This window comes from Sinohyriopsis cumingii, chromosome 15 (genome assembly GCF_028554795.1).
Source record: "Sinohyriopsis cumingii isolate HCF-2022 chromosome 15, ASM2855479v2, whole genome shotgun sequence".
NCBI lineage: Eukaryota > Metazoa > Mollusca > Bivalvia > Unionida > Unionidae > Sinohyriopsis > Sinohyriopsis cumingii.
Window position 1 is genome coordinate 952872 of NC_142975.1, and position 14807 is coordinate 967678.

Consider the following 14807-nt stretch of genomic DNA (forward strand, 5'->3'; position numbering starts at 1 on the left):
CTTTTCTTTTTTTCATTTTACGGTCCATAGTGACCATGAGATGGTCTGATAGTTTTTGGTTGATTATTGCAGTATTAATATATATTAATGGATCATAATTCCCGTAAAATTTATCAATCCTGCTAGACTGGTTTTGTTTATAGTTAAAGGTAAATTCTCTTCTTAACATGTTCAATTTTCTATAAATGTCATGTTAATTGTGTTTATTTAATAAATTTATCATTTCAGTTCGGTATATTTTGTCACTCGTTGTTAGGTCAGTCGTTCTGTCAATTTCGTCCCCATCCCAATTGAAATCTTCCCCTATGATTAGATTTTCCATCGAATATTGTTGTAGGTAGTTAGATAAGTTTTCTATAAAATTTAGTTTCTTATTTCTATTAGCTGGCATGTACACATTTATTATATGCCAATTTAACATTTTAGCATGTAGCAACCGTCCCTTAAAAAATTCCCTTTCCTCAAACCTTCCCCAGCTTACTCCATGTTTATTTTGTATTGTTGGCGCTACCCCCCCCCCCCCGCATATCATTATTTGTAAAATTGTTGCATATCACTATTGCGTTAAGTTTGTCTTCTAATAAAAATTTGAATTCTGGCGTAATTCCATTGTGTGTTTCTTGTATCATTATTACATCAAAGCTTGTTTCTTTGGCTATTTTGTCTTCTTTCGCTTTGTCTATCCCATTGTTGTTGATAGTAGCGATCCGGAAGTTTGTTTATTCCATTTTTGCTTCACTCCCAGGTGCCGCATCACTTTTATATAGAATTTAATTGTATTTATTTCAGTTAAAGTTGTTATATTCAATATTTTTTGTTTGTATTTATATTAAGTTTGCATTCCTGTGGGGCTCTGGATTGGTCCCAGAGCCTCGTTTGATTGGTTGCTGTTTTCTGTTAGCTGTGAGTCGTTTATGGTTTCCATGTCTAATTCGTATTCGCTTTCGTTTTCCGTGTCAGTTCAATTGTCGTTTTTTGTTTGTTATGTCGTGGTTTCAAGGTCCTTACCTTTGTCTTTTCTTTTTTTCATGATTTTAGCCCTTACGGGCGGGATTACTGTTTCTTGGGCTTTGTTTAGTATTTGATACACATACCCTTCAGGGGAGGAGCCATGCGACGACGTGGCGTGTTTGCGCTTCTGCGCCGGTGTTGATGTTGATGTCATGGGTCTGGTTCCCAATGTGTCAACAGGTGGTTCTTCTGGTTTCCCTCACTCCCTTGGATAATTTTATCCTCAGGTTCTATTAGAAAATACGGGTTTTTCCCCAATATTTCATCCTCGTATTTGGGGCTTCCTGGACGGCAGGTCTTTTTTGGGGTGACAAAGTCTTCCCACTCTAGATCTTTGCCGGTCGTATTTATTGTTGGTGTCTGAGTGTTTCCATAAGGTGTGGTTGTTGTGTCATTTAATTGTGAGGTTGTCTGATCAGTTATGTCCGTATTTGCGAAATCAATCAAATTTGCGCCATTTATTTCCTCATCAACAGTTTTTGTTGTATTTGTAGCCGCCGCACGTGCATATATGCTTGGGGCTAACGAATTTGTACAGTCTCTGGGCGCATGCCCAATTTTCCTGCATCGTGAACAGGGACGCTCGTACTCGCATCCCTTGTACCACGGTTTTAGCAGGAAACCCAAAACATAGAAAACTGTTGGGAGCTTGGCTGCGTCCCTTTTGGCAGCTGTAATGATTCTTACCACAGTTTTTATTTTCTGGTACCCCCACAAAGTTGCCTTTTTTAGTTTTAATGTTGATCTGGAATTCCTGCTTTATTTTGTCTATCAGAGCTTCGTTATCAACTTCCATGGGGAGCCCCGAGACCATTACGTCTCTTGTTCTGGGCTCTAAACTTCTGGTGATTTGGGGGGCTTCTGACACCTTTGCTGTCATTCCCTTAATGTCTATTTGCCCCATGTCAAATAGGAGGGTGTCGTAGTCTTTGGGGTAGATAATAAATCTATTTCTCCCTCCATTGTGTATTCCCTCAATCTCATCTATGGGTAATCATTTCGCTTTGAAAGCGGTGATTATGTCCGATTGTCGGGGGCAATCAGCAACGTCCCCGAAATCTAGAAGTTGGCATCCTTTTGGGTGAGAGGCTGTTAAAATATCTCTCCCATCCCCTTTCTCTATTTTAACTGCAAAGTACTGATCAAGTCTTGCCCCTTTATACATAGTTTTATGTCCCTGGGCCATAATTCTATTTGGAGAAAAAATTCCCAAAATGTTTCCAAATATATCACACTGTAGTAGAAAAGGAACAATTCTCTATACTACACAATTACAAAAAATTGCAAAATTAAGTAATACAGAAGGATTAATTGGTATAAAGGATCACGGCTGTGGTCCAAATTATTTACCAGCTAATCATAAGAGCGACGTGAATTTCGCTCATATGGTCTCACGCTGTTGCGTAAAACTACGTGTCATGTACTCAAAAAAAACACTCTGTGTCAAAATACAGATTGCTACAAACGAAATTTAAATTGTTAAGCAACAAATATATGAAATCAATGTAAATAATAATGAATGTAATAAATGAAAGAAAAAAACGTTTGCATGAAAGATCACAAAATATGATCTAACAACAACAAAATTGAAAAAAGCAAATGTGAAATGAAGAAAAAAAGTGCAACACTAATATACGCTTTTATTTCTATTAAACTGCCCTGTTACGAGCTGCCTTGGTTGCCAATTACTTCCTAGGTGCTTTTCCACCGATCGACTTGAAAACCACATATTCAAGCATTCCGAGTTAGGAACAGTAGAAACCTTGTCCTTCTTGAGAGTACAGAAAAACACGCCCGCTCTCATCGACGACCTGAGGCATTCTTGTGTCTAAGTTCAGTGGGCAATTCATTCCACGTTGCTGGGTCCTGGTATGCAAAAGAACGCTGTCCATATGACTTTGTTTTCGTAGTGGGAATAATGAGTGTACGATTGTCAGAAGAGGAGCGTAAATATCTTGCTGGTGTGTACACATGGGTGAGGTCGGATAGGTATGTTGGACTAGAGTCCGACGGTGAAACGTAGCATAGAGAACAAATTTTGTGTTTGATTCTGGATCGAATGGATAGTCAGTGTATGTAGGGTACAGAACAGCGGGGAGGTGTGCACTGATCGTGGTACTCTAAATATGATCCTAGCAGCTGTGTTTTGAACTTGTTGAAGTTTCTGGAGCAGATATTGAGATGAACCAGACAGAATTGATTTACAATAGTCCAGTCTTGAAAGTACTAATGAACACACAAGTGTTTTAGTGGCATCACTTGAAAGATATTTGCGAACTGAGCTGATTCGTCTCAGCTCAAGATATGCAGCCTTGCATATGTTCATGACATGTTGGTGCAATGTGAGAGTACTGTCCAGAGTAACACCTAGGTTCCGTACTGATTGCGTGAATTTAATGTTGGTGTTGCTGATATTTATTGTTTGAGGTAAAGGATGTGAATGAGAACGTATTTGTCTTCTGATCAGAATGGCCTCAGTTTTATCATCATTCATCTGCAGCTTGTTACATGGCATCCACGATTTCCCATCAGCAAAGCACCTCTCTACACCTTGGATGGTAGCATCAACTTCAGTTGGGTGGCTAGATTTGTATATTTGGGTGTCATCAGCGTACAATTGGTGAGACACTGGATGATGATCTATGACACTTGAGGGCGACTGAATGAACATAATGAAGAGAACAGGCACAAGAACAGACCCCTGTGGAACACAACAACATAGATCAACTCTTCTGGAGTGTATTCCATTTGCAGATACAATTTGTGTCCTGTTGACCAAGTAGGACTTGAACCACAGTAAGGATGTATCATGAATGCCAAATACATGCTGGTGACGGTGAAGTAATATATCATGGTCTGTTGAGTCAAATGCTGCAGAAAAATCAAGGAGGGTGAGGACTGTAATCTTTCCGCTATCCAACGCAGAGACAATGACATTAACTACTTTTAGAAGAGTAGTTTCGGTACTGTGGCAAGGGCGATATGCAGATTGTACATTGCTGAAAAGACTGTTTGAATTTAGATCAGATACAAGGTGGGATAGAACAACCTTTTCTTAGATTTTTGATATGAATGGGAGGTTATAAAGTGGGCGGTAGTTCTTTAAATCGTTATGGTCTAGTATTGGTTTTTTCAGCAGAGCCTTTACAATGGCAGTTTTGAAAAATGATGGGAATTCCCAGATTAGAGAGAGGTATTAATAACATCAGTTAGTGAAGGCAATACTGGATCTAAGCACTCAAACAGCAGTGATGTTGGAATCGGATCAAGTTGACATGACTTTGGTGCACTCTTGATCATGATTGTACGTACGAAATCCATTGAGACAGGTTCAAATGCTGCTAATGGTTGACGCTCAAATTCTGTATCCCAACTGTATGGTTACGACGAGTCAATTGAAATTGTGATGTCAAGCTTATCTCTAATGGTTTGTACTTTGTCACGGAAGAAATTTGCAAACATGTCCGGAAGGTCGACTGGAGAGAAGGTATTTGGAAGTGGTGTAGATTTGTTCCTTGACATTAGCTTGTTATTAATCTCGTAGAGCTCTTTGCAGCTGGAACTTTCCATGATCTTAGTAGTGTAGTGGGCTGATTTCGCTGCATGGACTATATTTGTGACATTCTTCTTAGCGACTTCATAGATTTGCTTATGAATAGTGAGTCTGGTGGAAAGCCAGAGCCTCTCAGCTTACGGCGGTCTCTTTTAGCAGTGCCAGCTGGTCGCTAAGACTGCTATACCATGGAGAACACTTTTGAATTGATACTCTGCACTTGGTAGCTGGGGCATGTTTGTCAAGTAATGAACGCAGACAGTTATCAAGTTGTTCTGCGGTAGGAGGTAAGCAAGTTGTTAGGTTAGCTTGGATGTCGTGCATTAGTTTGGTTCCATTTATCATACGGAGGTTTCTCTTAGTAACAGATAAAGGTGGAGGGTTAGGGACTGATACCTGAAGATGGCATATAATACAGAGGTGATCTGATGCAAGGTCATGGGATACTAGGGAGGACCGTAAAATGTAATCATCAAGTCTATGAAGAACCCAGTCTAAAATGTGACCATGTTTATGGGTGGGTTGGTTAACTGACTGTTTGAGGTTGAAAACATTAATGGAATCTATGAGTTTTAATGTATTTGAGTTTCCGGGACAGTCAAAGTGAAAGTTGAAATCTCCAAGAATAATCAGGTTTCCACCTATCGAATTTCCATAGTCCAGGAGATTCGGAAACTGCTCCGAAAAGAGAGAGTCAGCCAGCTTGTTTTTTCTACTAGGAGGAGGGCGGTATAGGCAGAAAAAATGGACTGACCTTTGCTCCAGTGTGAGTGTGGTTTGGACTAGTTCAAACGATGTGTGGTCGAAATTGAATGTTGTGGTATAGGTAAGATGTTTTATCATGGAGTTCTTTGTGATGACAGGAATTCCACCTTCGCGAGAATTAACGGGGGAACGACTTGATGGAGTAACCAATGGGTGTTAGATCCACACACTTGGGCTCATCGCCTGATGTTTTTAGCCATATTTCAGTCACGAAAAATATGTCAACATTTTGGTCGTTGACATATTAGTTCTTATTTAATTTATTTCTGCAAGTGTTTCTTTTTGATTTGCCTTTTTCTTCCTGTTCTGTTATGTCATCATTTCCAGTGATTCTTTCCCCGTTTGGTTGAGGATAATATTTTAATTTCAAGCGTTATGGCTTTCTGATCAGGTATTTTTTCTTCTAAACGTTTGCTATTTATAATACAGTTTTGTAGATTTGTGTTACATATGAGTGGTCTTTTCTTGAATCTGTAAATTCTGTCATATGTGTGTATTCTACTTTAGGTGGGTGCAAGAATCTGTAAGTGTCTATTAAATTGTGATTTTGTATAATACCTTTCATTATTAGTGTAAATTTTTTTTCCCAATCTGGTGATACCTTGTTTTCTATCAGGGTCACTGGTTATTGTGTTTAAAGTCTCCAATTATTATTAAGTTGTCTAGATTCAATGTATTTATATAATTAGACAATCTGTAAAGAAATGCTCTTTTTTGTCTTTATTTGGGGGGACGTTTGTTTTGTTGTATTTTATTATTAATAATTATTCCAACTCCTGAAAGCAGGTTATTTGGATCTTTGTCTATATCACACATTGCATCGAGTTCTTCTAAGTGCTGTGTTATTTTTTGGTTTATGTTATGTATTTCCTGTATACAAATGATATTGTAAGATCTAATTATTTGAATTAAAGATTTTGATTGTTCAATATCAAGACCGTTTACATTAATTGATATGATTTGCAATTTTTCCTGTTTATCCATTTTTGAAAAGTCTTTTTTTAGTTTACATTTTTAAAATTTAAATATTATTTATTTGTACTGGCTATCTGTACGGTTTAACACTATTGTGTTTTTTCTTATGTGGATTGATTTTGCTGAGTGCTGTTGTTTTTCCACTTTGTTTTGCTGTCCGTTTTGGGCTTTGCTTTTTTCCTGCATTTCCTGCATTTGGTTTGGCAATTTTATCTGAGGCATTTTTGTTGATTGTTTGGATTGGTGTAGCAGAGTGGGTGTCCTGGAGTCCTTTGTTCTTGCTGCTTTGTAATGTGGCTTTCTTGGTTGATTCTTGTTACAGACTAGGAATTAGTTGTGAGATTTGTGTGATCTCTTTTAGCATTTCTTTAATAGTTTTAGTTCCAGGCGATTCAATTTTCTTTTCTTTGTTTTGTGGGTTTCTTTCTTTGGTGATGCTATTTTTCCTTTGTTGTCTTTCTTCTTAACTTTGTTTGTTGCTGCTATTGTTTTGGGATGTTTGTTTCCTCACGTTTAATATGTCTGCTCTCTTTTATTTTCTATGTGTTCAATAAGTTGTGTTGTTGTCATTTCTTGTGTTTCTTCTGTATTCTGTGCTGTTTCTATCTCTTTTCCTTTTGAGGCTGTTCATCTGGTGATGTTGTTGTCATTGCTCCTCCAGCAGTGTGTGGCAGTGTTGATTTTTGTGTTTTTATTATTACTGATGTTTGTGTCAAGCCATGTTGTTTAGTATATATTTCCTGCGGTATTGGATTTTCATCCAGAAACATCTATTTTTTTTGCCTCTATGTTTTGTGTTGCTGCTTGTGCATATGTTTTTGTGTTGTTTTTTTTGTGGCTGTTGTTTGGATCGTTTGCGCCACATTTTCCATAAGCCCGGGACATTTGGCAGTCATAATACCAGGTTTGTACTAAAATTCCAAAAGTTTAATTATTTCTGGTATTTTGGGAGCATCTTTAACTTCTACGTTAACCACTATCTTGCCATTGTATAGTCCCGGGAAGGTTTTATGAGTCGCTTTTTATCCCTATGGGTTTTATTCCTGTTCTTTTATGAAAACCCTCTACCAAGGGGATCTCCTTAGGAAATTTGGAGACAAATATCTCCGTAAACTTCTTATCCACCAATATTGTGATTGGGGGTGGTGATGACACCTTGCCACCTTGTATAATATCATAATGTTTCCTTTTTTAATAGAAGTTCTTTCTTTTTGGGGTAGAGGATGTAGATCCCCCCCCCCCCATGTTGTAAAATACTTCCAAATTTGTGGAATTAATTCATCTGCCAGCCATTGCCGCTAAAATTGCCACGTCACTGCGTCTTTCCATTGCTTGAATTTCCGAGAGATCCATGGCTTGAGACCACTGGTCTCTATTGGCTTTAAATAATTTGTTTTGTTCTATTTTCTCTTCTTCAGTCCTGAACAATTCTCTAAGTAGGTATTCTCCTCTGATAAATGTGGTGGGCGCGCTGCCATTTTTTGATTTTGTTTCAAAGTCTATTTCTAAAACTAAACACTCTACACTTTTAGATTTGTAACGATTATTATTGATAGGATTTATCCAAGAATTATTTGTGTGTGTGTGTGTGTGTGTGTGTGTGAGTGTGTGTGTAAAGAGAGGGATTTAGAAGTTACCCTCCTTTGTTTCTTCTCTCTATCCACACAGGTACTACTTTTCCTCTAGTGTCTTCACAGACAGTCACTGTAGTTCAAGACGGAAAATGAAAGGTGAAAAGGAGGACAATTCAAAATGTCCCTCTGAGAACGATAACGGCACTTCGTCCACAGCTTGTGACGAGAACAGGTGAATGAATGCATAGAACAGCGATTATTTATAGGGGAAGGGAGGATCGAAACGGATTGAGTTCATTCACCAATCAGTCACATCACTTAGTCAGTTGTCCAATCCGAAGAGAGCAGTCTGTGACGTCACATTCCCTATATAGAGGCGCTAGCGTCTGTGACCATTTAGTCCATGCGACACAGTTTGCAATGATGACGGAAACAGAAGTTCTATTAAGGTGGCGCTCTTCAGTTTCGTAATTTTAAAGAAAAAGAATTTCCCCGGGTTTCCTCACTGGTTATAATGCCTATTTAAAAAATACCTTGTACATCTTAGGTATAATTCAAAGAACCTTTAATTCCATTTATTTCCATGAATGATTGATGGGTGTAATATGGGTTATAGTGTATACAGCTTGGCCTTACTTCAGATGTGCCCCTTTCAATAAAGTGCTAGCTCTACTTGGTCATTTTCACTTCCTGAACTTCAGAGGTAAATTGTATAAAAAAGGAGCCGATAACTTTTTTACATTTTATATATTTGGTAATTCATTCATTGCACTTTCAGAAGCTGGTATTGTCGAGTCTGGCAAAATTCATTTTCCCTATTTTAATAGCTGCTATGTATAGTATACTTTAGACTAATTCAGGCTAATATTTTAACACAAGGGAGCAGTCTTTTTAGTTAGCAGCGTGCTTAAATCATGTAAAATTTCCAAAAGCACAATATCCAAAGAAATAGCATCCACATTACATTACTCTCCATTGTGCATGTCTTAAATGCCAATTACTTCACCTTACATACGTCACTCTCTCAAAAGTACGTATTAACTGGTGAGCGCCCCCATATAGAAAACTGCAGATGGGGGGGGGGGCAACCACCCTGGTCTGTCCCCAAACCTGATTAAAGACCATTTAAAAACATTAGGGACATTTTACGGAATGCACTGCACTCACAAGAACTACCATGAGGTATTAATCAAGATATAAAAGCAGATTGAAGCATGGTCGCATACAAAGATCAACTTAATGGACCGTATACAGGTTGCTAAAACATACATGTATAGTCAATTAGATTATGTTATGAATTCGGTGCAACTAACAGAAGCCATGATCGAAAACATTGAAATGAAAATAATGAGCTTCATTTGGAAGATTAAAATCCACTACTTGAAGAAAAAATACATATGCAGATCCAAAGAAAAAGGAGACTAGCTTTGCCCAAACTCAGTATTAAGCAAAAAGCAATTATTTTAAATAGGTTTAGTAGATTAAGTAGTTCACCCAAGTTATCTTGGGATGTAATAAGTTTTTATATATACAGTTACTTATGCCGTTTTAATAATGATATCTATAAAAAAAAAACAAATTAATTAAAATACTAAACACCAAAGGTTGATGTAGAAGAGTTAGTGAACTGTTCTACACCTATAGAGAAAATACCAACGTATGGGACAGGAACAACAATATTTATGAAATCCTGAATGAAATAGTCTCTCTAGATAAGCAAGAAATTGAATATCGCTACCCTGACTTGAGCTGGAAGGCCATATGGAAAAACTGGGCAGGTATAAGCTCAGCCTCCCTACGAGGGAGACTGTTCCTATACCTGAATGACAAATGGGTAACGGGCTAAGTTGCCTTTATTAGACACTTACCCTACAAAAATGTAGATTATGCGGAAAATCTATAGATTCAAAACCTAACTGCTGTATGACATAAAAACTCAACATAAAGGATGGCTCTTAAAGATAAAAATAAGAATAAATATGAAATAATAGATAACAAACAACTACTCTACACAAATAACATTCTTGATACAGATATATATATATATATATATATATATATATATATATATATATATATATATATATATATATATATATATATATATATATATATATATATATATATAAGAATTTACTTTATATATTAATTCAATCATGTAAACATGAAGAGAAAATACTGAATTCTAATTTACAATTCCTTCAACTATTTTATTCATTAACTGCAAATTACTAGGTAACGTTATACCTGAGATCCTTGTGTATCAATGAATAGACATACAAACAATGAACAATTAAGAACATTACGATCACAGAAACACTGTACCTCATGCAGACATACATACACGCAAAAATACAACTGCAAATACATATATCCAACATATTAATTCTACCAATCTTTCCTCTGTCTATCTCTATCTTACAAAGCACACACATTAAAATAAAAAAGTTTCTGGAAAGAACGGTACAGATGACAACTACGTCACAACCGAACTTCCCGAGTTACAAATGAACCAATAAATAATTGACAACTCTTAGAATTTGATCCATATATAGCCAGTCCTTACAACTAAACAGGATAACATACAAACAAATAGCACATACACATTGCACACACAGGACACTACTGATCCCTGGCAAAGATCACTGTATATTAATCAAACCCCAAGACATGCCACTGCTGAGGAGAATCCATACACTAAAATAGGAAGGTGTACAATCCCTAGAATCAAAATTATTCAAAATGAAATTCTTCGTAATTGCAATACAACATAATCATACATATTGTGGGGAAAACAATCAGACACAAAATCCTTTAGCTATTCGGAACTAGCGGAACCGTCAAATGATGCTAATTCTGAGACGGACCACACCAATAAAAACTAAGAAGACGATGAATTGGGGTGCACTGGCTGTGGAGACGAATGGAATAATATCAGCGACTACCCAAGTCATCACAGACCTACTTCCAGAAGAGGTTAACTTTAATTGGGGTTTTGTCTATTTTCTTTTGCATGAATTTGTTCTGGAACCAGTGTTTTCGCCACCTTCTCCTTCTTTAACACATGTGGAGAATTTGAAACAGAGACAGAAAGCAGAATTTGACACATGTTTACAGCAGCAAAAAGAAAGGAAGCGGAACAAGCTTTTCTCCTTTAAGCAACAACAGCAAGAAGAAGAGTTAAGAAGGAAACTGCTGGAAGAAGAAGCAGCTAAGAAGCAAGGTAGTGAAAGGCAAACGGTCGCGGTACTTTTAGACATTTTAGCAGAGTTAAGAAGTCTGAAACAAATGTATCAGACTTCTTTATTACGACCGAAGAGAAAAAGACCTTTCTGAGCTAAACAACCGAACCTTGTGACTACGCCTGCCGTTCCACCCATAGCGATTTCTACCAAATCATCATCGACAGGAGACAGTTCAGAAGTAAGCCTTGGCCGTGGCAAAGGATTAAGGCAGTTAAAGTTGATTGCTTCTATTCCTACGTTTGTTGTTTAAACAAACAAATACTCAAAGGCCCTTTTCAGGGCCACCCATTTCTTTCGAAAAGAGATAGTATTTCATTTGCTAACATCAATCAATCTGGACACACTGAAGACCAATGCCCTTTCTTCTTACATATATAGCAAGTATCTTGACTTTTATCTCGAACGGAGGGTGAGTAATAAATCGGATTGTCTGAAGACAATTTTCCTTATGACGCCTGGCAAAGCTCTGATCAATGGTTCAATCTGTGTAGGCTCTTCCATAGTTCTGCTCGGTTTGAGAGTGAAATTAATATGGGAAGGCAAGACATAAAACCCTTTATATATATATATATATATATATATATATATATATATATATATATATATATATATATATATATATATACACGCTGGTCTGCCATGAATATAAAGTGACCTATGGTGTTTAAAATGTAGTAATTTCACTTTTCGCAGTCAAGATGAAACGATCGCATCAATTCGAGAAGAAAGAAGAAGAAGGTAAGAAGCAGAAACGTGATTTATCGCCTCGTATAATAGTTGAAGTCTTGGCACAAATTCATGACAGTGATTTTGAAAATGACATGACTGAACCTGAATCCAGACCCAGCGCTTCTACGCTCAGTCAAAGTTCACCACCCTTAGTAAACCCTCAAAATTACATTCGAGAGACGGAAAAGCCTTCCTCTAGAAAATTTAGAACTACGGCTTACACGTACTTGGTGAGGTATAAAGATTTAAAGTCGACGTAACACTGGAGAAAGCAAAGGGCTTCATCACCGACGGGTGGGATTCTTTGTTAACCATTTAGAAACGCCAATGTCAAGCCAAAGAAAACGATCGCTGGAGACTTTCCTTTCGTCACGACAGTTTGAAATCCCCTGTTTAGATTGAGTTTAGCAGCCCTGCAGAACAGACACCGTCCAATCACATCACCGACGGAAACGTGACAATGTTCATGACCAACGTGTCTCTCCCAAAGGTGACCGGACAACGCAGAAACGTGTTATTGGTGGACGACCTTCGCAGCACCAAAAAGAGCCACGTCCAGATTAGAAACTATTAAGACTAGATGCGTTTAGGCAGGGCTATCGTCGTAGGACGAACGTAGGACGACAAGAACGACACGTCAGAATGGAAAAGGGCCTGAGAGAACATTCGAAAATCGAACCGAGCCAAACAACGAAGTAAAGCAGAACTCCTGCTACAACAAGCTGGTCTGTCCAAATACAAACCCCGTGGCATTCCTGAAATGCAAAATATACAAGGTGCCCTAGCTCCACGCTACACCTTGAAAGTGCACTCTCAAGAAGTGCGCGGGCCTCTGATGTTTCGAAGCAAAGATTTTAAGGATGGAAAATACATTCACGTCTATTACACGATGAATATTGTGATACCATTACCAGTATCACAGCATTCTTGGGATACGGTTATTACTGTGAGAAATGTGACTATTGTTATAATAATCGAGAGCAAAACAAGCATTGTGGATCGAAATGCTCAGGATGTTTGGCCTCTCAACCCTGTCTGGACGAAGGACAAGAACGAGAACAAGTGCATTGCTCTGCTTGTCAGCACACTTTTGTCAGTCCTGCCTGTTACCAATAACATATAAAGACGCAAGGCTCACAGCAGAAAAGTGCTTGTCAACTGCTGAGATTGTGTCCTACTTGTGGACAAGGCATATGTACCAATAATGCCAAGGTACACGTATGTTCAGGAAAAAAACGAAGTCACATTTGTCACCAAATCGTGGACGTGGAACATCAATGCTACATTCAAAAATACCTGCCCCGAGAGTAAGATGACAAGAAGAAAGAGAATTTGACCTTTTTTATTTCGAATGCAAGAGACCGGCATTCACAATCATAATATCTGCGTGTCTCATCGAGCGTGTGAAAATTGCATGCAAGAACAAATTTTTAATTATTGCCCTCACTGCAGTAATATTCCTGGAGGACGTGACAAATCTTTCGGGGACCGAGCACGCTAGCCTTTTTTGCCCAATGGGTCTTAGACCCCGTCAACGAGACGTAGAGCCAAGAGGACATCGAACGTTATGGTGATTGTCATCGCCATGCCACAGTCATGGCTCACAATTTCTCGGGTTACGATGGACAGTTTCTTTTGAGATACTATTCGGAACAAGGCACCACACGTCCTAAAGTCACTTTGAACGGAGCCAAAATCATTTCCATGGAAGTGGGACAAGTACAGTTTAAAGATTCGATTAGCTATTTGACCATGCCTTTGAGCCGAATGCCTAAAATGTTTGGAATGACAGAAATTACCAAAGGTTATTTTCCACACTTTTTCAATACGGAAGCCAATCAACACGCCGTCCTACTCCATTTGCCTGATGATGCCGATTACGACCCCGACAACATGCGTACCGAACAACGAGAAGCTTTCTACGCTTGGTACAAGACTCATACCACCGACACCTTGTTGACATTTTACGGCGTTGCTGTGGACAATTTCGAGAACCGTTCATAGAACACGGAGGGGTCGACCCTTTGAAATAAGCCTGCACCATTGCCAAAGCATGTTCCTTAGTGTACCGCCAACGATTCATGCCTGAAAACACCGTGTCTGTCATGAGCCCTCATACGAACAACCTTGTCAAACGTCAATACTCGGTCAAAACCCTACGCTGGTTATATTACTTGTGCGACAAGGAAGACAAATGGATTTAGCACGTCCGCAACGGAGGGGCGAAAAGACCATCGGAACATATTCGTTAGATGGCTGAGACTTAGAAAACCCCAAGATCGTGTACGAGTTTAACGGTTGCTTATTTCACGGATGTCTCGTCTGCTACCCTGAACGTGGTACCTAAAATCAGTTTTTACAACGAACCATGGCAGACTTATACCAGGCCACATGCCAGCGACTATTGAAGTTAGAACAGCAAGGATACCAAGTGGTGGAAATGTGGGAACACGAGTACGATCACCGTCTGAAAATTGAACCCGAGCTTTTAAACGCATCGTGGAAAGTTACAAGTTGATGGACCCCCTGAACCCGAGGGATAGTTTGTACGGAGGACGCACAAATTCACCTGTTTGTTGTACCATGTCGAGGAAGAGAAAGGAGAATAAATCAAATACTTGGACGTGTGCTCACTGTCTCTTTAAGTGGTGCAAATATTGTCGCTTTCCTATTGGTCACCCGCAATTGCCGACGGAACACATTGACCTGGACCACATTCGACAATACTAAGACTTGATTAAGTGCAAAGTTTTGATTCCCACGGACTTGTACCATGCCGTTTTACCCCACCATTGCCAAGGCATACTGATGTTTCCCTTGTGTCGTACTTGAGCAGAAACGTGCAACCAAGACCAGCCTTGTTAGCACACTAAGGAAGGATGCGCCTTGACGGGAACGTGGGTCAGCGTTCAAGGCTCTTGACCTGGGATACTGACTGTTAGAAGTATACGAAAT